The 26,964-nt window shown below is 30.8% G+C and overlaps 1 protein-coding gene across 1 annotated transcript in view; it reads right to left on the reverse strand.

Annotated features, from left to right (window-relative positions):
* 5-HT2A (5-hydroxytryptamine receptor 2A) overlaps positions 1 to 26,964 on the reverse strand; it is an 87,696-nt gene that overhangs the window by 33,201 nt on the left and 27,531 nt on the right. The gene's annotated exons all lie outside the window — the stretch shown is intronic.

The following is a 26,964-nucleotide window of genomic DNA, read 5'->3' on the forward strand; positions in this document are numbered from 1 at the left end:
AACCTGTTCATACGTGTATGAACATTAGGGTGGCCATAATTATACCCTTCACATTGAGTGGCAAGGGTATATATATGTTTGCCATTCCGTTTGTAATTTCTACATTTATCATTTGCGACCCCACAAAGTATATATATTCTGGATCGTTATAGATAGCGGATTCGATATAGCCATGTCCCTCTGTCCGTCTGTGTGTTGAAATCAACTTTCCGAAGCCCCCAAAAATAACTTACATACACGATTCATACATCAATATCTCCGAAATTCTTCCGGCTCGGTTGCTATTTAAAATCGAGAAAATCGGTCCACAAATGGTTGAGATATAAAGAAAAAACCAGGACAACCTCGATTTTTGACCCATTTAAAAAAACAATTTCGAAAAAACAACTGGAAAAAAATTTAAATTTTGTTTACCTAAAAATATTTAAAATTTTTATTTTAAAGTATAATTTGGTGAAGGGTATATAAGATTCGGCATAGCCGAATATAGCTCTCTTACTTGTTTTTTAATCGTGCGGTTTTCAATGCATCTAAAACTGTTCTCCATCATCTTATAACTAAATGCTGAAAATTTGAGCAAAATCGAATGGGCAAAATTAAATGTGTAAAAATTTTTAAACCAAAAAAAAAAAAAAAAATTATTCATTTCAAAAAAAGGGAAAATTACATTCTGATACACAACAAAAACATGAACAAAATTCCACAAAAAAAAATTTTTTTCTTGTGTTTTTTGTGTAAAAGTCTAAAAAAAATCAGAGTGTAATTTTCCATTTTTTTGAAATGAATACCCTCATTATACTTCATTCATAGTATCTCAAATCCCAAATTTTACATTTTCAATTTTTTAATCAAAATTTTAAAAAATAATCCGCCAATTTAAAATCGGTCCCCATGTCCGAATGGCCAATCGAATGATTTTACTTTAGTAACCGAATTTTACAGTTGTAGCTACAAAATTATGGAAGGGTTGCTTTAACTAAAATTCCTTTTATCAACTGTCTTTCTGTTGATAGAACCGAAAAATTGTATGTGTGCAACCGAATCATTCGATTGGCAACAATTTCGGTTGCTACTACGAATCTGTTTTCTCTGTGTATAGGAGCTTAAACCACTGTTCGGATCATCTTAAAATTTAGACTGTATGTTCTTCTATATCTGGAAGGGAAAATAGGATACCTTTTTAATTTGACATTTCAAGTGGGAGTGGCACTTCCCATACAAAGTAAATAGATATTATGGAATATCTGCTGAATCTGTTGAACTATAATTGTGAAAGCTGCAAAATTTCGCAGAATTTACTTCGGTACCATTGTGAGCATCTTGGCTGAAAATGGAAGGAATTGGAAAAATGGGCGTGGCAACACCCATAAAAAGTAAATAGTTATTTTCGAATATATGCAGAATTATAATTGTGACAGTCTTCAAACTTCATTCTTATCAGTAGATGAAGTTTCATCAAAAATGGGACGGATCGGAACATGGGGCGTGGACCCTCCCATACAAAGCAAATTGTTATTTTTGAATATTTTAAAATTTTTCCCGAATATCTCCCTTATTATTGTTCATAGTTTGGCTGAAAATGGGTGGTATTGTATTATTGGGCGTGGCACCTCCCATTAAATGTAATTCCTTAATTTTGAATATCAGAAGAACTATAATCGTAAAAGAATTTAAACTTTGTACGAATTAATTTCTTATCACTATACGGAGTTTGACTGAAAATGGGCGGGATTGTATTAGTGGGCGTAACACCTATCATACAAAGTAAATAGCAATTTTAGTAAATATATAAATATTTCAATAACTATAATTACGAGATTATTCAAACTTTGCCAGAATAGCTGTCTTATCATTTTACATACATAGTTTGGCTGAAAAATATTCCTATCTAAACCCAAAACTTGAATTTTTAAATAAATTGTGCATCCTCTAAATTTTATACGATTTTGTTCATATTTTCAGCATTTGGTTGCTAGATGACGGAGAACAATTTTAGATCTTGTGAACATCAAAAATCCATAACGTAGAAATTGAGCTCCACCCTAATGAACACGTATGATTAAGATTTAAAATAACCAACCGTAGCTGGAAAAATTCACTTTATCATTTTCAACACTCACTCAAATATTACATACATGCCAACAAACACTTTTATGGTAACACACACACACTCAGATATTTTGCTCATATACATAGACAACCTATTATGGTTTTTAAAATTGTTGTACTTTTAGATGGTTTTTCTGGTTACATGGTCGCCAACCAAAACAAATGAGTTTTTAAAAGTTCATTTTACAAATATTTTTTGATGTCAACAATAAAATTTAATGTGTGAATATGGGAAAGTGTGTGTGTTTGTGTTTGTGAGTGCTAAAACATTAACCAAATTTTCGCTGTTTGTTAATGTTTGGTTTGGATAAAATGACAAATTTTGGTTATAAATGTATATCTCTCCTGCATTTGATATATAAATATATGTAAGTACTTAATAAAATTTGCAACAAACTACGCATAAAAGAGATATGGGCATTTCCATGGTCAGGAACGTGACATTGAAGTGTAAACCATAAAGAAATCTTAACAATATTTTTAATTTACTAACATTTTTCGATAATAAAAGTTAGGTTGCGGCATTGGGTAGTTTCCAGACGAAAATAGAACTCATTATTAACAAAATCTAGAAAAATGAAAAAAATCTGCAAATTTCCGAACATCATTTTTAAAAATTATGGCTTTTAAACTAAAGTAGAATAATGTATATTTATGTTAATAGTTGTCATGCTGAAATATTTCCATTCTTTTTTTTACATTATGATTTATGATTTAGCACGTGACATATTTTCGCCTCACGCTGCTAATAAGGTTTAATTCAAGTAATTTCAACAAAACGTTTTTCTTTTCAATTACATATATGAAATTTTGAAGGGTACATATCTGTAATTAATTCTCACTTATTTATTGAACTCTATAGTGTAAACAACAAATTTTTTCATATGCGGGAAGTTTTGCTTTTCTTATTTAATTTGAAAAATGTACCGTTGCATCGGTTTCAACGTGCGAGAGAAGGTTTTTGCGGTTTAGAAGTGGTGATTTTGACACGGATTTTGAAGACCAACAATTGGAGGCCATGAAGATTGTTGAAAGCGTAAAAGATCGTTATATTATTCATGAGACTTCTAGATGATAGCGTTGTATATATAAATAGTAACAGAGAGTTATGAGTGGAGACACTCATAACAACAACAAATGAAGACTTTTGGAAAAACACATGATCATGATAGTATAGGTTCGACTCTACTACCAAAGGGTAGTAAACTCCTGTACTCAGTTTGTCCATTTTGGTGACCAATTTTTCTTTTATGGGCCCCCAAAGATTCTGAAAATTAGTGGGCCCTCAAAAAATGGTGTCATCGGTTTTCGGCCAACAGCTAATTCAGACTTGGTAATACCGCTTAGCTTTATATGGCAATAATATAGCTAATAGTCCGCCAAACTAATTTTGTTAGCATTTTTTCCCAAAAAATAGCCTTTTCGTGCACTTTTTTTGAAAAAATATAGGAAGACAAATTTTTTTTTCACTTTTTTTAGAATATTGTTACGTTTTAACATTTTCAAAACGCTTGGTTTATTTCCTTTAAATAAACCGGATACTTTTGATTGCAAATAAAAGCCGTTTAGTAGTTTGAAAATTGTAACAACTCTTTATTTATTTAAAATGTACAACAGCAGAATTAAATAGTCACTCAATGTTTTTTTTACACGTTTATAAATTCTCAGAAATACAGACACAATTTATAATGTACACGAATTTACTTGAAAAACACAACACACTTTAAGGCACTCAGTTGATGTTTATTCGAAAAGCGTCTCTGATAAAACTCACTCACGACTGGAACCTCTGCCACTATTTATAACACTGCCATCTGTACTCTAGATTGCTCTTTAACTGTCAAAGTTCGAATATTCTAGATCATACGCCATCTGTGGTGTACTGTCTACAATGTTCTTTAACTGAATATTCGAATTCAAACAGCGTTGCCAACTTTCGATCAACGGTCAACTGAAAGCTTTTATTTAATAATGCCCACAGATATGTTACAGTTTGCTATTACAGCACTGTTATTTGAAAGCATTATGCTACTTTTAAATCAGCCCTTAAAATCGTTATATTTGAATTCAAGTACAATTTCGTAACAATATCTTCCAGGTAATCCTTGTATTTAGCAAAGTTGTAACTACAATAAAGCTGAACAACTCATGTGAACATATCAATGCATTCTAAACGTGTCTAAACACTCTAAATAGCTCACAAAAATCGCAATGTACCTTGAAAAATTTCGTTTTTTACTATTTTTTAAAGCTGTTGCACTGTTGTTAAAAAATTTTAAACTACTGATTGCATTTATTTGCAATTAAAAGAAAACGGTTTATTTAAAGTAAAGAAACCACCATTTTTAAAAGGTTAAAACTTAACAAAATATTAAGCAAGCGTTTGAAAATTTTGCATGTCTAAGGTGCCCTACTTTGAGGGCCCTACAGCACTCGTCTTCAAAATCTAAACTATGATTATTTGAAATTTCATGACAATCGGTTGAGCCTGTCAGATGTTTCAGATTTATTACAAAAATATTTTAATTTTGCAACACTCCAGTCCAGTACTTAATAATACTCGACATCACTCTAGAATACTCTTCAATATACTACAGTACTCATGTATGTTTTAATAAATCCTTTTGGATTAAAGTCAAAATCAAAAACTGATTGTTGTATTAAAGGATTTAAAAAATCATTTATTTTTTGTATTTTGGCTGAAGGGCTATTAAGTACTTTTTACTATATTTAATTTAACTCATTAAAGTATTTCAAAAGTTAAATACTTAAAAATAGAGTGAAAGCATTACAAAGATACACATCAACGAATTCACAAACAAAACTGTCAATTGAATCCTTTTGTAAACTAAAGTATTTTTATTTCCACAAACACACACAAGCTCACACAGAGAGACTACTTAATCCTATTTTTCCACATTTGTGTTAATGTATGTATGTAGGTGTCAGAAACAGTTGAACAGTTTTGTTTGTTTGTTTGTAATACGTGCGTGTATTTGGGATGTGTTGACACAATATATACAATACATACGTACATATGTTTAGTATACATACCTACATTAACCTGTCACCTTTTGTTTTACGATAGTATTTGTGTGAATGTGCGTGTGCACAGTTGGCCAGAATCAAATTATTTTGAAAATAAATCTGGCATTTCTAAACGGCTGCTTCGATCGGGATAGACAAAACATAAAAATCTTTGAAATCGGATGGGAAAACAAAAAAATTGCACATGTTTAAAAATTTTACATGTCGAAGGTATCCATAGCGCCGCACAGTGGTATGAGTTCATAAATTTTGTTTGCAAAAAGTAGAAGGAGTGCTCCTATGGTAATAAAATTAATAAATAACACTTGGCTAGTTTCATATTGAAACGCTAAATATTAAAAATGGTTCATATCGGATAGTCCCTAGGGGTACCTACCATACAAGGGTCCTTCCAAAATAACGTTGTATCAATCATAAATTCTTAAATAATGCAGCGATCTTATTTAAATTTAGCATATGTGAGTTCCAAGTGCCTAGATATCATACTACAAAGTATGAAGAAAATCGGTCCATATTTGAAACTAGTCCTATTTCTGAAAATAGTTTTTTCGTTCAAAACTCACAAAAAAATAATAGTATCGTGATGAAATTCGACATACAAAGGAGCATAATTGCTCCTATCCTCCATATAAAAAGTAAAAGCCTAAAAGTATGCACAACCTTTTTATAAATATGCACTGCAATTTATTGTAAATATTCATAAAAAATACGTGAGTTTTATCACAAAAATTTATAAATTTGTTCAGCGATCGCAAAAAGTCGCAGAATTTTTTTACATAAAATGAAAGAAAATATTCCAAACTTTTATTTAGTAGTAGTACTAACACGGAGATAGATATATGTAATTTAAATATTTTTTCTTTCGTATTAAATTCAAAATACTATATTTTAATAAAAATGCTCTAAAACTATTGGTAGTTGAACCATATTTATTGTATAAACAACTGAAATGTAGTCAAATTTTCATCAGTTTTCGTTGTATAATATTTAGATAACTTTACCACTCTTTTTTATACAAAATTTTATTTTTTTCGAAAATAAATCATGGTTTTCTACTAATGAAACATTTCTCCACAGAATTGCATAATTAGATTTCTAAAAAATAGACTTTTTGCCAAAAAAAAAAAATACCATTGGCGCATTTGTAGGGTCCAGTTTAATAACATAAACTCGAATATTCCTTTTCTACGCTCTCGACAAATTTTATCCCGATCGGACCAGCAGTTTAGAAATGAAAGATTTATTTCCAAAAAATTCTGCCTCACTGTAGAGTGTTTGTTATAATGTTGATGTTGTTATTATTGCTGTAAATACGCACGAACACACACACGTATACACATTAGGGGGTCACTTATTTTGCACTTTATGAATTTTCAATGCTTCCAATGTCTAAAATTATTCTCCATAATCTAAAAACCAAATGCTGGAAATTTAAGCAAAATCCGATAATGTTTAGAGGTTAATTATTTTATTTGAATTTTAAAGTTTTGGGTCCAAAAAATTTTAAAAATTATTTGAAAATTTTGGAAAATCCTAAAAAGTATAAAATAAGTACCACCCTAATATACAGCTACTAGAGGCACATAAAGTATGTGTGATTCTCGTTAAGTAGCATTTTCTAGTGTTGTTTTTCCAGATTTTCATGACATTTTATTTCTCTAAGAGTTTATATTTGTTGAATTTATATGTGACAGCAGAGACGTGGGGTTGAGCAAGCCTTAAATATTTGCTTCTCTACAAACCAAAGAAACTTCAGAAGAATTTTATTACTTTGCCTAGTGAATAAAAATTATTTAAAATTTAAAAGATTTTTGTTTGGGGTCACGGATTTTTCAAAAAATATACGTATTTGAGAAAAATAAAAAATTTTTTGGAATTTGACTGAAAACATTTTAAATTTTGTTTGTTATGAATACCATTTTTTTTGTTGTATTAATCCAACTAAAACAGTATACGCTAATAAAATATAGATGTTGCTTAAAAAAAATTAAAATGATACCAAAAGCTATGAGCGTATAATGTTTAATTTTATTTCCCAGCAAAAACTCTACTTACTTAGTAAACCACCAAGTAATATTGGAGCCAAGGCATAACTACTTATTATTTGACTGAAACATTACTTACCTTTGTTCGAAATTTTTAAAAAATTCATGGGTCAAGCTTACAAATGTACTTACAATAAGTTAAGAAATAAGTACAAGAAGAATATGTAGTAAAAAAAACACAAAAAATATTGCCTTGTGTGGCAATCGAACAGTCACATTTGCTTGTGTTTGATAGTCAAGCTGCTAACTCACTGCTCCATGTACGAGTTATTTTATTGTAAGTTAACAATAGTATTAACATCAACATATAAATGAATATGATATGAACAAAAAAATTAATGGCTTTGACAGGTGGCGAACCACTAACCTCCCGTTTTCCAGTCAAACACACTAGATAGCTGTGCTAAATGCAAAAGATCATTACCAACCTGTATAAAAATAAGTACTTATTCTAGTAAATAAAATAATGTGCTGGGTAACCACCACTCATTACAAAATAATGCATGAAATAACTAGTTGTCATTTCAAAAATTTACAAAATTTTTGCTGGGTTTTTACACGAATTCGTTAATCGCAAGAAATGTTTTAAAATTTCAAGTAATATTACATGTAATTTTCAATGTATTTCTGAAAAATTGAACTAACTAAAAAATTGGTTAAAAAGTTACAATCGTTCAAAACTTGCTATTCATTACAAACCAACAGGCATTTTAAGTTTTGCAAAAAATAAAATTTCCGTTTGAATATCCATTGAAAATTTAAGAAATTTCGTTTATATGTAGAAATCATATTTTCCAAGTTTACAAACAGTTCAACTTAAAACCAGGATCAGTATTTAAATTAGTCTAAAAATAATGCATAATGACAGCCAAACTCGCTTCTATAATCCTATAGTTTCAAGTTGGACACTTGTTTAGCTTAAAAGTTATGAACAAAACTATACAGTTTTGATACAAATTCATGTTATCGTATACTTAATATTTAATTCAAATATAAATAATTATCACTCATACGCCGCGGCCGGCTAAAGTGGAAATAATATGAAGCCTGTTTTTGTATAATGATTAAATTTATTCGTTTGTAAATAAACGAATGAAAATGGTTTTATGATTTTGTAAGTTTTTATAAATTTTACGAATTTGTTACAATCATAAATAGTTTATTTTAAATATTTTTAGGTAAATCAAATTTATTTATTATACCCTACACCACCATAGTGGGGAGGGTATAATGCGTTTGTGCAGATGTTTGTAACGCCCAAAAATATTAGTCTAACACCCACCTTAAAGTATACCTATCGACTTAGAATCATTTTCTGAGTCGATTAAACGATGTCCGTCCGACCGTCTGGTCGGCTGGCTGGCTGGCTGTCCATGTAAACCTTGTGCGCAGAGTACAGGTCGCAATTTTGAAGATATTTCTATCAAATTTGGTAAATATTATTTTTTCGGCCCAAGGACCGAAACTATTGAAACTGGCTGGAATCGGTCCATTATTTCACCTAGCCCCCATACAAATGTCCTCCCGAAATTGGACTTTATCGGTCATAAATGTATAATTTATATATGTATCTCCACAAATTCCGCTCCAAATAAGTTTTATGTACACAAAATTCATGTCACAAAATTTTGTTACGATCGGTCCATAATTAGTCATAGCTCCCATATAGACCCGCTTCCGAAAATCACTTTAACGTGCATAAATCGCTTCAAAATGTTGGTATACACACAGAATTCAACAAAGTTACTTTAATATAGACATAAATCACACGACCTAATTTCATGGTAATCGGTTCATAATTGGTCATAGCCCCCATATAAGGCCCACTTCCGAAAATCACTCAAAAATACAAATTATTGAAATTTTAAATGAAAAATGTTTTTGCTCTTTTACTTAGTGTAGGGTATTATATGGTCGGGCTTGACGGACCATGCTTCCTTACTTGTTTTTTTTTAATTTATTTTGAAAACGACAAATTTTTTCTAATTTTTTTTTTAATTTATTAGTGAAAAAATTGTATACAAAATTGTTTTTGGTGAAAAATAAAATTCGGGTTAAAAAATATTCTTCCTGAAATTTTGTGAAAATGAGCGAATTCACTTAATTGTGAATAAATTCGAAAAGAATAAATCGATTTTTATAATCGATAACTCCTTTTTTTTGATATTATATATGGCTTTGTGTTAAAGCAATAAACTTGATCGGACTAAAACTTTAGAGTTATCATTAATTATATGGAGAAATGTCTAACAAAATTTATAATTTTACTTATTTTTTTTTTAAATCTATCCATAGAATTGAAAATGTTTACCATTTTTGTACTTAGGTAGCCATGATGCATCAAATCTATATATTAGTTAGTCAAGCCTTTTTTGCTTTTACCTGTATTATCAGTGTTCAAAAACAGACCGTTTTTAGGTAATTTGATCAACTTTCACATACAGTATCTCAAAAACTAGAGGTCTGACACATAAGTTGCCACATTCTACGTAGACTAGCTAACAATATCACCAGAAACGCCATCGATTAGAATCCTCAGGATAGCCGTTGAATTGGAAGACCAGCACACACATGGAGGCTGTGATAATAATTTTGCAATTTTGGAAAAATAAAATGGACTTAGCACGTTTGCATACTACAAAACGTCACACCACAGTATAACAACGAGAAAAAACGAAATAATTTTTAACTTATTTAATATTCCAGCGTTTTGTATTAAAATCTCAATTTTCATAAAACGTGGACTTAGCAGGTTTGCACACTAAACTAACGATATGTATGTTATGTACTTGTTACTGTTTATTAATTATGCAAATAATGTTCACTCATTCTCCCTTGCTACTTATTTAATATATTTAGTTGTAATAATGTAATTCGTTTAGTGTTTATTTCAAAAATTCACTTGCCAACTCAAAATGTCAACTAAAAACCTAATATTTGTATTTTAATCATAGTCCATTTTTAGCCCCCTCTGCATTTTAACTTAGACCCACATATGAATGTGGGTGCATAGTCAGTCCGTTAGATAATTATCCCAAATAAGTCTATACAACATGACAGTGGGCTGCAGCTTAGTATTATTCCTGTTGGTGCTAAAACAGATGTATTTTTCAACATACAACGCATAAATGTTATAAATGAGTTAATTAGCCAAACAGCACATACATCTGAATTTATAAAGGTAGACTTAATGTCATGAACTGCAAAAGCTAAAACATGTTAAAAACAATATTTATCAGCATCAACATTATTGTCATCGTCATCATTATCATCAGCCTCATGATACATAATTAAATGCGAAAAACATACAGTCACCCATAAATTTCTCTTATTTGCGCTAATTTGTGACAATTATTTTAATATCGTACGTATTATACGGAATTAATTTGTGAATATGTTTTTACGTTTTCACATGAACATGGACACATAGGCAATGTTTTCAGTAAGTTTGAGCAATCATTTTCAAAAGAGTAAAATTAACTGGTGAGGAGGCTGTGCAACGCACACATTTCAAGCAAACGTATGTATGTTAATTAATGTTTATTAAAATAAATAAAATAATTAATTTTATTCTTTTTATTATTTATTTGACTGTTTGTTTGGCAAATAGGGAACTTTCTTTGTGACAATCAAACATCAAAGCAAAGTTTTAAGGAAGTTGTTACCTAAAAGTATGCTACATTTAATTAAAAATTAAAATACAAACAAAGTCATATCAAAGAGGGGAAAATGTTAAAGTTTAAATAAAATTTAATCAAGTATGTAATCAAGTTTTAAAACAAAAACTGAGAGAGCTATATTCGGCTGTGCCGAATCTTATATACCCTTCACCAAATTATACTTTAAACTACAAATTCTAGAAATTTTTAGGTGACAAAATTAAAAAAAAAAAATTTCAAATTTTTTTTCTAATTTATTAGGGAAGAAAGGTACCGTGAAATAACTCCCAATGAAATAACACCCAACAAATTTTTCATACAACTTGGGACTTATTTCATTATGAAACAACTCCTAACGCATAGGGAGTTATTTCATAATTTTTTGTTGGGAGTTATTACATAATGCAATAACTCCCAATGAAAAAACTCCCAATGCAATTTTTGTTGGGTTTTATTTCTGTATTGGGAGTTATTTCATTTATGTTGGGTTCTTCTTTGCAAAGAAAATTTGTTTTTCATTGCAGTCCTTCGTCTGGGCGCTAAGGTGTTTTCCTCTGGGGTGTATCAAAAACTGGCTCAGAAAAGTTTTTTGCAATGCCAAAGGTTTTCTCCTCTTGGGTGTATCAAAAACCGGTTTCGCTCAGAAAAGATTACTTTTACATTGTCGGTCTTTGTTAGGTTGCAATGATTTCTTAATAAAGTGCGAAACGAAAATCGGCTTTCTGAAATATTCTAAAACCTTTCTGCAATGAAAGAAATTTTTCTGAGCGAAGCCAGATCTTGATACACCCCAGATGAGAAAACCTTAGCATCCGTCCGAAGGCCGTCAATGCAAAAAACTTTTCTGAGCGAAGCCAGTTTTTGATACACCCCAGAGGAGAAAACCTTAGCGCCCGGCAGAAGGCCTGCAATGCAAAACAAATTTTCTGAGCGAAGCCAGGTTTTGATACACCCCAGAGAAGGGGAGTTAGATTACATAAATAAATTGCTTCGGATTGGGAATTATTTCATTTCTATTGGGATTTATTTCATTGGGAGTTATTTCCCTTCTTTTGGGACTAATATTTTTGAAATTATGAAACCGCCGATTATTGGGAGTAATTTCATTTTACCCTTTGGTAGTTATTTCATTTTTCAAGTTTGGGAATTATTTCATTTTTGATGGGAGTTATTTCATTGGTATTTATTTCATTGGGAGTTATTTAATTTGGGAGCTATTTCACGGTACCGGAAGAAATTTTATAGCAAACAATTAATTATAAAAATTCAGTTTTGAATTGTTTATTTCAAATTTTTTTTTTTAATTCTTGAAAACAACATTTTTTGGGAAATTTATTAGTGAAAACTAGTAATAGAGCAATATTCGGCTATGCCGAATTATACTTCAAAATAAAAATTTTAAATATTTTTATAACAAAATTATATTTTTTTTACAAAATTGTTTTTTTGAATTTTTTTTTAAAATTTTATTTTTTTAATTTATTAATGAAAAAAAATATCGGGTTACAAAATATGTCAAAATTGTTTTTTGAAATTTTTTTAAAATTTATTACTGAAAAAAAACGGGTTAAAAATTATTTGTTTCGCGATTGTATGTCCAACTTACTATGGTCCTACATACTTCGTTGCAAAGGTCTTTGAAATATGTATCATTAGATACCCATATTGTCTATATAAATGACTTAGTAATCCAGATAAAGATCAAAAATAGGCCAAAAATCGTGTTTGGGAGGTTAGGTTTCGCCGCAATCTTAGCCAAAAATATACCAATTAAATTAAAAAATGAAATATAGTCAGTATTTTTGCCCTTAAAATGTTGTAGTAAACTCTAAATACTTTCACATAGTAACATTTTAATGTTTTTTCCTATTCAAATCATCTTGAAAAAAAGTTTTAAGGTTTTTTTTTTCAGTTGTGGTTATCATTCTCGTGGAATTTTCCATATGTAACCTTCAAAATGACATACAAATTATTCAAAACAAAAATCAAAATACACGCATACATAGAATTAAATTTTTGGAAATGTTGAGACGGTACCCCCTGAAAACTTTCGTAATGACCTAAAATACCACCAATAAATGTTTAGCTTGTTCTAAGAAGGGCAACCCGTGCCGACTTTCGATTTAGTTTTGAGGGAAAAAATTAATTTTTTTCAGTTTTTATTAAAAATTTTGCTATTAAGTAATTACTTTTGCAATTTAATTTAGAAGAATCGAAATGTGTCCGTAATTGTCGTTGTAAGGAGATATAAAAGGTAAAAATTGGTTAAAAAATGTTAAAGTTATTAAAAAATCGCCAGGCCATTAACGTGTCTCAGGACACTAGAACAAGAAATGTAGGAACAAAATTAACACATTTTGAGAAATATTAAAAAAAGTTTATTCGTACTTAAAATATGTATATCCATATTTACTTGTATATGAGTTTTTATCTTTATAGGATACAGTTAACCTATTCGCAGGTATAACCAAAAAAAATATTTTTTTAACGGCAGTTTCAAAATTCCCATTTCAAATTTTTAAACATTTTGTTAAAAAAATGTCAGAATTTTTTGATTATAACATGGGGATTTATTGACAACATAATAGGGAATAAAAATGTGAAAAATATGTGTCAATACCTCCTATAATTTTTCCGTACCTGCGATATAAATTTTGCGATTTTCGAGAAAAGCTAATTTTTGGCCATATTTTGGGGAATGAGCCGAATTTCCTTACTGTTATGATTTTTATGTAACCAAACCAATTCAGAATATTATAGTACAGGTCAATTTAAATATAGTCTGAGTGTTTTACTAAAATCGGAAAACGCTAAGCCTTAAATCTTGAGGGTCAAAGGTAAAATTTTTCAATATTTGGAATTTTTAATGTAGCCGATTTTGATGGAAAATGGAAATTAACCCTTAATAGCACTTGGGGTCCAAATGACCCTGAACTTTTAAAATCTCGAAAAACACAGTAATTTTGACGCCAAGTGCTCTTAAGGGTTAATTTCCATTTTTGTACTGTTATTGTAAATACTAGACTTTATGTTATATTTTTCTTAACTTTCATCAAAATCGGCCCAAAAATATATAAGATTTCGCTATCTTTCTTGAAAAATTTGACCTTTGACCTTCACGATTTAAGGGTTAACGTTTTCCGATTTTAGGAAAACTTTCAGACTATATTTAAAATTACCTGGACTATAATATTCTGAACACATTTTAGTTAAATTAATAACAGTAAGGAAATTGGGCTCATTCAAAATATGGCCAAAAAATTAGTTTTTCTCGAAAATCGCAAAATGTATATCGCAGGTACGGAAAAACTATAAGAGGTATTGACATAATTTTTTCATATTTTGGTGGTGTTTAAAAAATTTTTGGTTGTATTTTAGGTCATTACGAAAGTTTTCAGCGGGTACCGTTTCAACATTTCAAAAAATTTAATTCTAAGGGACACTCTAATGCATTGTTAACCAAACTCTCACAACAATAGATTTACTTCGTATTCTAGTGTTACGATGTGTGCACACTGAACCAAATTTCTTTTGAAAATATCCTTCACTGGCAACACTTGTAAAATAACTCATGTTCGTTTTTTAATGTCGGTTTCACATATATAAGAAACTCACACATAGACGGTGCCCGCGTGCATACTGCTGGAGACCAATGCTCTAATGTATATATATTCAGGGTCCTTATAAGATTGTAAAACGATCTAGCTATGTCGTTCCGTCTATCTGTCTTTTAAAAACATGATAGGGCCCAAACGAAAGAAGCTAGCCGTCCGAAATTTTCCACTAATATTTTCTGTTTATAAGGTTCCATTGGTATTGAAGGAGGGTTCACATAGCCCCCATTCAAATGTCCCACTAGCATATTGTTTGATCGGTCATAAATATGTTGATTAATCCGCAATCTGGATAAAATGTTGCACAAATTAGCTCTAAGTACTCTGAAATTAAACCGCGAAAATCGGGAATCGTTTGTCGATAGTCCCCACACAAGGCCCCCCCAGAAAATGACATGAACATTCATAATTGTCTTTTAATAATTAATATCGTGATGAAATTGAACATGAACAAGTTTTATATGAACCTAAATTGTTATACCAACCAATTGGCCATACCCTCGATAAAACTCCGATATCAGAAAAATATTTTATTGTCACATATTGATGCAAGATTCGGCATACCCGAATATAAGAAACACTCTTACTGGTTTTCAATATTATGCCCGAATGTTTCACATCGTGAATAAAAACTGTGTAAATAAGTATTATTCTTAAATCCAAAATCTCTCTAACTTCAAGCTTATTTTTAAAATCCAATATTTTTAAAAATTCTTCTAATTTAACTAAAAGCTTATACCAATATTTGGCTCTCAATATCACTAGTTTATTAGCAATTATATCCTGAATATCAAAAACGTTCAATTTATTTTAATATTAATCTTTCCCTATCCCTTTCGTTTTAATCCTTTTGCAAGTATGTATGGTTTTGGCACCATTTTTACTTTCTCAGAAATTATTAATTGGATTTAAAATATGGAAATGTTAAAAAAATAATGCTAATGGGAATTTATAGTAAGCTAATTATGCTGAAAAAAACTGTTAAACGTTTGAAAAAGTTATACTTGGACAATTTCATTATAATTTAATTTACTTTGAAATTTAATTACCTATGTGCATAAAACATTTACAAATTATTACACATATAAAGTATTTATGGAGGGAGTTAATTAGTGTGGTTATAAACAAGTAAAACTGCAGAAAAGTAATGAGGAGTGCATTTAATATTTAATTGGAAAGCAAACTCACAAATCTACATAGTCTACTCATTTAATTTAACAATAAAATATTCAGTCATCTTGTGATTTGTGAAAAAAGTGGTTTTATTTTAAAAAATTCCCGAATTCCCGAAACTAAGAAAACCCTTCGCGAAAAAGTCTAACAATTTCAAATCTTACTATACCAGTGGCCAGTTCACACCTAGTGAACGCTATATAAGTCAATGATAATTTGGCTAAACAAACATAATAAATTACAGCCTATACGGCAGATGTAGCTTCAACATTATGGCCGCTATCAACTGTCAAAGTTAGGAAATCTCTATTGAAAGACCTTTTAGTTAAAAACGATAATATTATTCTTATTTATTTTATTGAGTTTCGACATAATTATTTATAAAACATTTTTGACATTTTAATGAAAGTTCATTCTCAAAATAATATAATAGTAACTCAAAGCAAATCTTTTTATTTAATCCCTTAGCACATGTCAGATTTGTTAAGTTTTTTTTTATATACTTTTTTTCCAATAGGGATTTTGGTTAGTTTTTTGTGCAAAAGAACAAATTGTATACAATTTTTTCGTTTGTTCTACAATAAATTGCTATACCTACACACGTTTTGTTGATAACGAAAAAGAAAAAGAGCAGAAAAACAAAAGGCTCAATTTACTTGTATTGGCTTTTAGCCAAAAAAATACCAAAAAAAAATCGAACAAATTTTCGTTGTGAAGAATCCTTAAAAAACATTTGTTTGCTTTTGTATTTGTGAGTAAAAGCGTTTGTTTCACTGCAAACATTTCAATTTATTGAGTCAGTTATTTTAGTCATTCACTCATCCAGTTCAATTCTAATTTCTAGTTCTTTATTTTTATTTTTATTTCCCCCCCCCCCAAAAAAAAAAAATAAAACAATGAAAATAATACAATGTTATTTGAAATTTTATTTCTATGTCTGTCAGAGTAATGTTGATTCCATATATTGTTTCTATATTATATTTATTGCTGTTGCTCTTATTTTAATGGAAATGTATGCAGAATTTGAAATTTCTTTAGTGGAAATTCGAATTTAATAGCACAACATATTGAACGCAAATTTATTTAATTTGTACAAATAAAAGTACTGCATATATTTAGGATGAACAAACAAATGTTTTCGCTATATAATTTAATAAAATGTAACACAAAATTGCGAACAAAATCCATTAAGTTTTGTTAAATAGTACTATTCATAAAATTAAAACTGTCACAAACAGCTGTTGCATTATATTCGTGTTATATTGTTAGTATTTATCTGCAATTAATCTTAACTTTTAAGGGGAGTGTAAAGATGATGGCCAATATAATGTACACGATATTTAAATAAGACTTGTCTATGACTAGACTATGACTAGACTATGACTAGACTATGACTAGACTATGACTAGACTATGACTAGACTATGACTAGACTATGACTAGACTATGACTAGACTATGACTAGACTATGACTAGACTATGACTAGACTATGACTAGACTATGACTAGACTATGACTAGACTATGACTAGACTATGACTAGACTATGACTAGACTATGACTAGACTATGACTAGACTATGACTAGACTATGACTAGACTATGACTAGACTATGACTAGACTATGACTAGACTATGACTAGACTATGACTAGACTATGACTAGACTATGACTAGACTATGACTAGACTATGACTAGACTATGACTAGACTATGACTAGACTATGACTAGACTATGACTAGACTATGACTAGACTATGACTAGACTATGACTAGACTATGACTAGACTATGACTAGACTATGACTAGACTATGACTAGACTATGACTAGACTATGACTAGACTATGACTAGACTATGACTAGACTATGACTAGACTATGACTAGACTATGACTAGACTATGACTAGACTATGACTAGACTATGACTAGACTATGACTAGACTATGACTAGACTATGACTAGACTATGACTAGACTATGACTAGACTATGACTAGACTATGACTAGACTATGACTAGACTATGACTAGACTATGACTAGACTATGACTAGACTATGACTAGACTATGACTAGACTATGACTAGACTATGACTAGACTATGACTAGACTATGACTAGACTATGACTAGACTATGACTAGACTATGACTAGACTATGACTAGACTATGACTAGACTATGACTAGACTATGACTAGACTATGACTAGACTATGACTAGACTATGACTAGACTATGACTAGACTATGACTAGACTATGACTAGACTATGACTAGACTATGACTAGACTATGACTAGACTATGACTAGACTATGACTAGACTATGACTAGACTATGACTAGACTATGACTAGACTATGACTAGACTATGACTAGACTATGACTAGACTATGACTAGACTATGACTAGACTATGACTAGACTATGACTAGACTATGACTAGACTATGACTAGACTATGACTAGACTATGACTAGACTATGACTAGACTATGACTAGACTATGACTAGACTATGACTAGACTATGACTAGACTATGACTAGACTATGACTAGACTATGACTAGACTATGACTAGACTATGACTAGACTATGACTAGACTATGACTAGACTATGACTAGACTATGACTAGACTATGACTAGACTATGACTAGACTATGACTAGACTATGACTAGACTATGACTAGACTATGACTAGACTATGACTAGACTATGACTAGACTATGACTAGACTATGACTAGACTATGACTAGACTATGACTAGACTATGACTAGACTATGACTAGACTATGACTAGACTATGACTAGACTATGACTAGACTATGACTAGACTATGACTAGACTATGACTAGACTATGACTAGACTATGACTAGACTATGACTAGACTATGACTAGACTATGACTAGACTATGACTAGACTATGACTAGACTATGACTAGACTATGACTAGACTATGACTAGACTATGACTAGACTATGACTAGACTATGACTAGACTATGACTAGACTATGACTAGACTATGACTAGACTATGACTAGACTATGACTAGACTATGACTAGACTATGACTAGACTATGACTAGACTATGACTAGACTATGACTAGACTATGACTAGACTATGACTAGACTATGACTAGACTATGACTAGACTATGACTAGACTATGACTAGACTATGACTAGACTATGACTAGACTATGACTAGACTATGACTAGACTATGACTAGACTATGACTAGACTATGACTAGACTATGACTAGACTATGACTAGACTATGACTAGACTATGACTAGACTATGACTAGACTATGACTAGACTATGACTAGACTATGACTAGACTATGACTAGACTATGACTAGACTATGACTAGACTATGACTAGACTATGACTAGACTATGACTAGACTATGACTAGACTATGACTAGACTATGACTAGACTATGACTAGACTATGACTAGACTATGACTAGACTATGACTAGACTATGACTAGACTATGACTAGACTATGACTAGACTATGACTAGACTATGACTAGACTATGACTAGACTATGACTAGACTATGACTAGACTATGACTAGACTATGACTAGACTATGACTAGACTATGACTAGACTATGACTAGACTATGACTAGACTATGACTAGACTATGACTAGACTATGACTAGACTATGACTAGACTATGACTAGACTATGACTAGACTATGACTAGACTATGACTAGACTATGACTAGACTATGACTAGACTATGACTAGACTATGACTAGACTATGACTAGACTATGACTAGACTATGACTAGACTATGACTAGACTATGACTAGACTATGACTAGACTATGACTAGACTATGACTAGACTATGACTAGACTATGACTAGACTATGACTAGACTATGACTAGACTATGACTAGACTATGACTAGACTATGACTAGACTATGACTAGACTATGACTAGACTATGACTAGACTATGACTAGACTATGACTAGACTATGACTAGACTATGACTAGACTATGACTAGACTATGACTAGACTATGACTAGACTATGACTAGACTATGACTAGACTATGACTAGACTATGACTAGACTATGACTAGACTATGACTAGACTATGACTAGACTATGACTAGACTATGACTAGACTATGACTAGACTATGACTAGACTATGACTAGACTATGACTAGACTATGACTAGACTATGACTAGACTATGACTAGACTATGACTAGACTATGACTAGACTATGACTAGACTATGACTAGACTATGACTAGACTATGACTAGACTATGACTAGACTATGACTAGACTATGACTAGACTATGACTAGACTATGACTAGACTATGACTAGACTATGACTAGACTATGACTAGACTATGACTAGACTATGACTAGACTATGACTAGACTATGACTAGACTATGACTAGACTATGACTAGACTATGACTAGACTATGACTAGACTATGACTAGACTATGACTAGACTATGACTAGACTATGACTAGACTATGACTAGACTATGACTAGACTATGACTAGACTATGACTAGACTATGACTAGACTATGACTAGACTATGACTAGACTATGACTAGACTATGACTAGACTATGACTAGACTATGACTAGACTATGACTAGACTATGACTAGACTATGACTAGACTATGACTAGACTATGACTAGACTATGACTAGACTATGACTAGACTATGACTAGACTATGACTAGACTATGACTAGACTATGACTAGACTATGACTAGACTATGACTAGACTATGACTAGACTATGACTAGACTATGACTAGACTATGACTAGACTATGACTAGACTATGACTAGACTATGACTAGACTATGACTAGACTATGACTAGACTATGACTAGACTATGACTAGACTATGACTAGACTATGACTAGACTATGACTAGACTATGACTAGACTATGACTAGACTATGACTAGACTATGACTAGACTATGACTAGACTATGACTAGACTATGACTAGACTATGACTAGACTATGACTAGACTATGACTAGACTATGACTAGACTATGACTAGACTATGACTAGACTATGACTAGACTATGACTAGACTATGACTAGACTATGACTAGACTATGACTAGACTATGACTAGACTATGACTAGACTATGACTAGACTATGACTAGACTATGACTAGACTATGACTAGACTATGACTAGACTATGACTAGACTATGACTAGACTATGACTAGACTATGACTAGACTATGACTAGACTATGACTAGACTATGACTAGACTATGACTAGACTATGACTAGACTATGACTAGACTATGACTAGACTATGACTAGACTATGACTAGACTATGACTAGACTATGACTAGACTATGACTAGACTATGACTAGACTATGACTAGACTATGACTAGACTATGACTAGACTATGACTAGACTATGACTAGACTATGACTAGACTATGACTAGACTATGACTAGACTATGACTAGACTATGACTAGACTATGACTAGACTATGACTAGACTATGACTAGACTATGACTAGACTATGACTAGACTATGACTAGACTATGACTAGACTATGACTAGACTATGACTAGACTATGACTAGACTATGACTAGACTATGACTAGACTATGACTAGACTATGACTAGACTATGACTAGACTATGACTAGACTATGACTAGACTATGACTAGACTATGACTAGACTATGACTAGACTATGACTAGACTATGACTAGACTATGACTAGACTATGACTAGACTATGACTAGACTATGACTAGACTATGACTAGACTATGACTAGACTATGACTAGACTATGACTAGACTATGACTAGACTATGACTAGACTATGACTAGACTATGACTAGACTATGACTAGACTATGACTAGACTATGACTAGACTATGACTAGACTATGACTAGACTATGACTAGACTATGACTAGACTATGACTAGACTATGACTAGACTATGACTAGACTATGACTAGACTATGACTAGACTATGACTAGACTATGACTAGACTATGACTAGACTATGACTAGACTATGACTAGACTATGACTAGACTATGACTAGACTATGACTAGACTATGACTAGACTATGACTAGACTATGACTAGACTATGACTAGACTATGACTAGACTATGACTAGACTATGACTAGACTATGACTAGACTATGACTAGACTATGACTAGACTATGACTAGACTATGACTAGACTATGACTAGACTATGACTAGACTATGACTAGACTATGACTAGACTATGACTAGACTATGACTAGACTATGACTAGACTATGACTAGACTATGACTAGACTATGACTAGACTATGACTAGACTATGACTAGACTATGACTAGACTATGACTAGACTATGACTAGACTATGACTAGACTATGACTAGACTATGACTAGACTATGACTAGACTATGACTAGACTATGACTAGACTATGACTAGACTATGACTAGACTATGACTAGACTATGACTAGACTATGACTAGACTATGACTAGACTATGACTAGACTATGACTAGACTATGACTACAATATTATTTTGGTGTTACAAATAATTTGTTAAACCTATGTATCCATATCCTTTTTTATAGTACCTAAAGAGTTTAAAAATATATTTTTCAATGTAATAAATTACTTTTTATTATTCTACGAATTTTACAGTAGACATAACAAATTAAACCCTCATAATGAAAAACTACAAAGAATTTGCAGTAATTTATTAAAAAAACAGAGTAAAAATTATAGTCATAACTGTTTCCGGTTAAAATGAGTTTCCTGTGTTTTTTTAACTACTACAATTAAGTCGCTTTATGTAGTTCATGTATTACATTTCTGTGAATTTTAAAATGTTTTTAGCTTGAAACAATAACTTTAATAAAATATATATTAATAAAATATATATATTTTCATTACTAAAATGTCTTGAGAAAAACGGCATAGTTTGTTTATTGTTTTAACTTAAAAACAAATATAAAACTACTTTCAAGGTTGTTGGCTTTAAAAAGTCCCCCTCTAGAAAAAACCAAAATGATTTAAGGCTTTAATTCAAAGTGTTTGAATGTTGGCTGTTAGTTTTTTTTTTGCTCTGCGTTTAATTTTTAAGTGTTTTTTGTGTATTTCTTTTTGTAGGAGCTTTTGTAGAGGGTTAAAAAAATATTTTTTCTTTGAAACTATAATAAACTTGAAAAAGCTGTTTTATTTTTGGGTTGTGGGAGTACACGTTTAAAGATATAAATGAAATTTATGAGGGAAATAAATTTAACATTTTTAATAAAATTTAAAACAAAGGTTATATTTGTTCATGTATATACAATAGGGTTCGCTACTAAAATGAAAGTTTATTGTATTTCCTCTCAAACACCTTCCAAATTATACCAATATTTCATAAAATTTCTTTACGAGAAATATGATTAAAAAGGATACTTGGATCCAGCTTTCCAAATACTGGCGTCAGGACAAACATTTTGTGAAACGGCATCTTAGAATTAATTAAACTTTTATTTTAGTTGGAAACATTTGCAACTCTGTTTTGGGTTCACTGTAATTTATAGATATTTAGATTACAAATTATAATCAAAGGAAATTATTTATGGAAGCTTATTTATATTTTTTTATAAATTGTGGATCAAATCCTTTGTTTTACAAATAACACATTATTTTTTCTTTAACAGGCGTATGAGTAATATTTATTTATATATGAATTAAATATTAAGTATACGAATATTTTTTAAATCGGGCATTTTTACCTAATGAATAGTAGGATGGTAGCTTTTTAACCAACGTTGTTATTGTAATATTACCAACAACTTTAAAACATTTCTTAAAAAAACTAAAAAAGATCTAGCAAAATTAAAAAATTTTAAATAAATAAACCTAAATAACTCTTGACCTAAAAGCGATAACCTACACATGTTTGTATATTTTTTGTAGATTTTCTCAAGGACTATTTATGTTTTAACCTTCTGTTAGTCGCAACTGATTTGGTTGATACAGGCAAACATTTCTTTTTTTTTGTAAATTTTTTTAAACACCCTAAATGTTATTTTTTGTTAAAATAATATTTTTACTGCAATTTTTTTTTGTATTACTCTTTTAAATACATTGCATTTAATAACACAGTACAACACATGATTTTGGGACTCAATTCTGACAATTGCACGTGAACGTAGCTCCAAAAATAAGAACTTCTGCATCATTAGTTTTGTCAAGTTGGCTGCCGTAATAATTTAATGGCCATACGAATTTTTTTTTCTTCAAGGTGGATTTTTATCACTTTTTCTATATTTTAGCACGATTATATCTCGTATACCGTACGGAATATCTCTTTTGTGGCTGAAGCAAAGTTGTAGATATTGAATAGTAGAAAAAAAGTACGGAACATACCTACCCGAAAAAGGTGCATCCAGTGCCTTAAAAATCGCAAAAATGTAAATTTTTTTAAAACATTTTACCAATTTTTCACCTTTTTTGCTCAATAACTGGATTACAAATCTAATTATGGACCGATCACCATGAAATTAGGTCGTGTGATTTGTGTCTATATGAAAGTTATTTATCATGAATTTTGTATGTATACCATCATTTTTAACAGATTTATTCACTTTAAAGTGATTTTCTGAAGCGGGTCTTATATGGGAGCTATGACTAATTATAGACCGATCATAAAAAATTGGTACATATAATTTGTTCGGCCCAAGGACGAAGCCTGTTGAAATTGGCTGAAATCGGTTCATTATTTCACCTAGCCCCCATACAAATATCCTCCCGAAATTGGACTTTATCGGTCATAAATGTTTAATTTATATATGTATCTCCACAAATTTCGCTCCAAATAAGTTTTATATATACAAAATTCATGTCAAAACATTTTATTATTAATTTTATTATAAGACCCGCTGCAGAAAATAACTTTAAAGTGAATAAATCTGTTAGAAATGATGGTATACATTCAAAATTCATGATAAATAACTTTCGTATAGACATAAATCACACGGCCTAATTTCATGGAGATCGGTCCATAATTGGATTTGTAAACCAGTTATTGAGCAAAAAAGGTTAAAAATTGGTAAAATGTTTTAAAAAAATTTACATTTTTGCGATTTTTAAGGCACTGGATGCACCTTTTTCGGGTAGGTATGTTCCGTACTTTTTTTCTACTATTCAATATCTACAACTTTGCTTCAGCCACAAAAGAGATATTCCGTACGGTATACGAGATATAATCGTGCTAAAATATAGAAAAAGTGATAAAAATCCACCTTGAAGAAAAAAAATTCGTATGGCCATTAAATTATTATGGCAGCCAACTTGACAAAACTAATGATGCAGAAGTTCTTATTTTTGGGGCTACTTTCACGTGCAATTGTCAAAATTGAGTCCCAAAGCAATGAACTGAAAAATATTGTACTGTGTAATGTTTTTATGTTTTCGAAATAAAAAGTGAAGAGATTCTATCCGAAACGCGCCTTTTTTTATTGATATCAATTTGCTACATTGCGACTAGTCTTGATTGAAAATGATTGCGACTAACGGAGGGTTAAATACCTTGGGATCATTAATAAATTTTTACAGTTTTTTAAAAAATGTGAGAACCAAGGTGGCGTTTAATTCCAACTTTATTTACTTGCAACTTTGGTGTCCTTAAAATTTTTTTTTGGATTTTCTTGACAAAAGGGTCAAATTGACCCCTAAAGAGAGGAGCTAGAGGACTAAGATCTTCCACAAAAATTATCCCCATAAAATTCCACAATATAACTCTGATAATAAGAATTCTCTCAGACATTAACTTACAACAGTTTTTTCATTTAGTATCATGCTCCCTTCGATCAAAAAATTAAAACTTTGTACCACTTACAAAAAAAATAAATCAGACCAGATGGACTATAAGTTTGTTCTACAGAACTGATCTACTCAACATGTCCGTTCAGAATTATAAGGTTGTTATTCAGTTCCAAAAATGCTGTTGGAAAATGTTATTAGAAAACAATTGAGGAGACTCCGAACAAAGGTACTTTTTTGAAAATTTTAGGGAATAGATTTTTTCTAGAAGAAGTCAAAAAAAAAAAAAAATGTAAAAAAATTCGAAAAAGTACCTTTTGTTCTGCGGCTCCTCATTTATGAATTTTCATCAGGATTTTCATTTAATCAACATATTTATGACTGCTCCAACAGTATTCCGGGGGGACATTTGTATGAGGGCTAGGTGAAATCATGGACCGATATTGCCCATTTTCAATGCCAAACAAATCTTATCAACAGAGAGTATTTGCGGAACCAGTTAGCTCCTTTCGTTTGGGCGCTATCGAGTTTTCAACAGAGAGACAGACAGGCGGACTAGATCGTCCTAGAAGCTTATGAAGACCCAAGTGGTTCCACCAACAATATTTCGATATGTTACAAACGGAATGAAAAAATCAATATAACCCCCATCTATTTTGAGGTGGGTATACAAATTAAATCAAAGAAAATTTATTATTGAAGCTTAATTACACGGTGCTACGATTTAAAAAAACTTGGAAAACGACCTAACATGGGTTATAGGGCTTGCTGAGTACATTAGAAATTATGTCAAATAATTTCAGGAATACCCTCAAATTCAGAAGTTATTCTGAAAAAAACCGTTTTCAGTGATATTCGTCAACTTATCGATCTATAACTCAGTCAGTCTTTGTACGACTTTAAATTTTTAAACGGTGTTGGAAACAGAACTGATTTCGCTTTAAAATGACGTGCATTTTTTGATACACTCATTAGTTATAAGTATTGTTTTTGTGAAGTATATCTAAAAGAAAAACAAAATTTATCAACTTTTTTGATTTTAGTCGCTTTTCATTACTTGTTTTGATATGGGAGCTATAAAAATTTATACCGATGTGAAAAGGAAATTTAGTTCTTAACAAACCATCGTTTTAATTATTCAAATCGGATGAAAATTGTAAAAGTTATTCAACTTTTCATTAACACCTTTTTTAGTAGTTTCTTCTCCAGCCCATATGAATAAAAACAAAATTTATAATTTACAAGGTAAATTTTGTGGAACTTTTTTCGAAAAAGTTTAATAACTTTTGCAAGCATAAACCGATTTTAACAAGTAAAGTCTTGTTTTTGTCTACATAAAATTGTCTTTAAAATACTGTGCAAAAAAGAATATGGTTTCATAGAAAAAAAATAAAATAAATATTGTTGAATATGAAAAATTACGAAAAAAAAATAAAAAAAGCAAGCGAAACTATTTATAAAAACTTACACAATTTCTTGGAATATAGATTTTATGCATACATTTTATGAAAGCTTAATTCTTTACCTAACTAT

Source organism: Calliphora vicina, chromosome 1 (assembly GCF_958450345.1).
Source record: "Calliphora vicina chromosome 1, idCalVici1.1, whole genome shotgun sequence".
NCBI lineage: Eukaryota > Metazoa > Arthropoda > Insecta > Diptera > Calliphoridae > Calliphora > Calliphora vicina.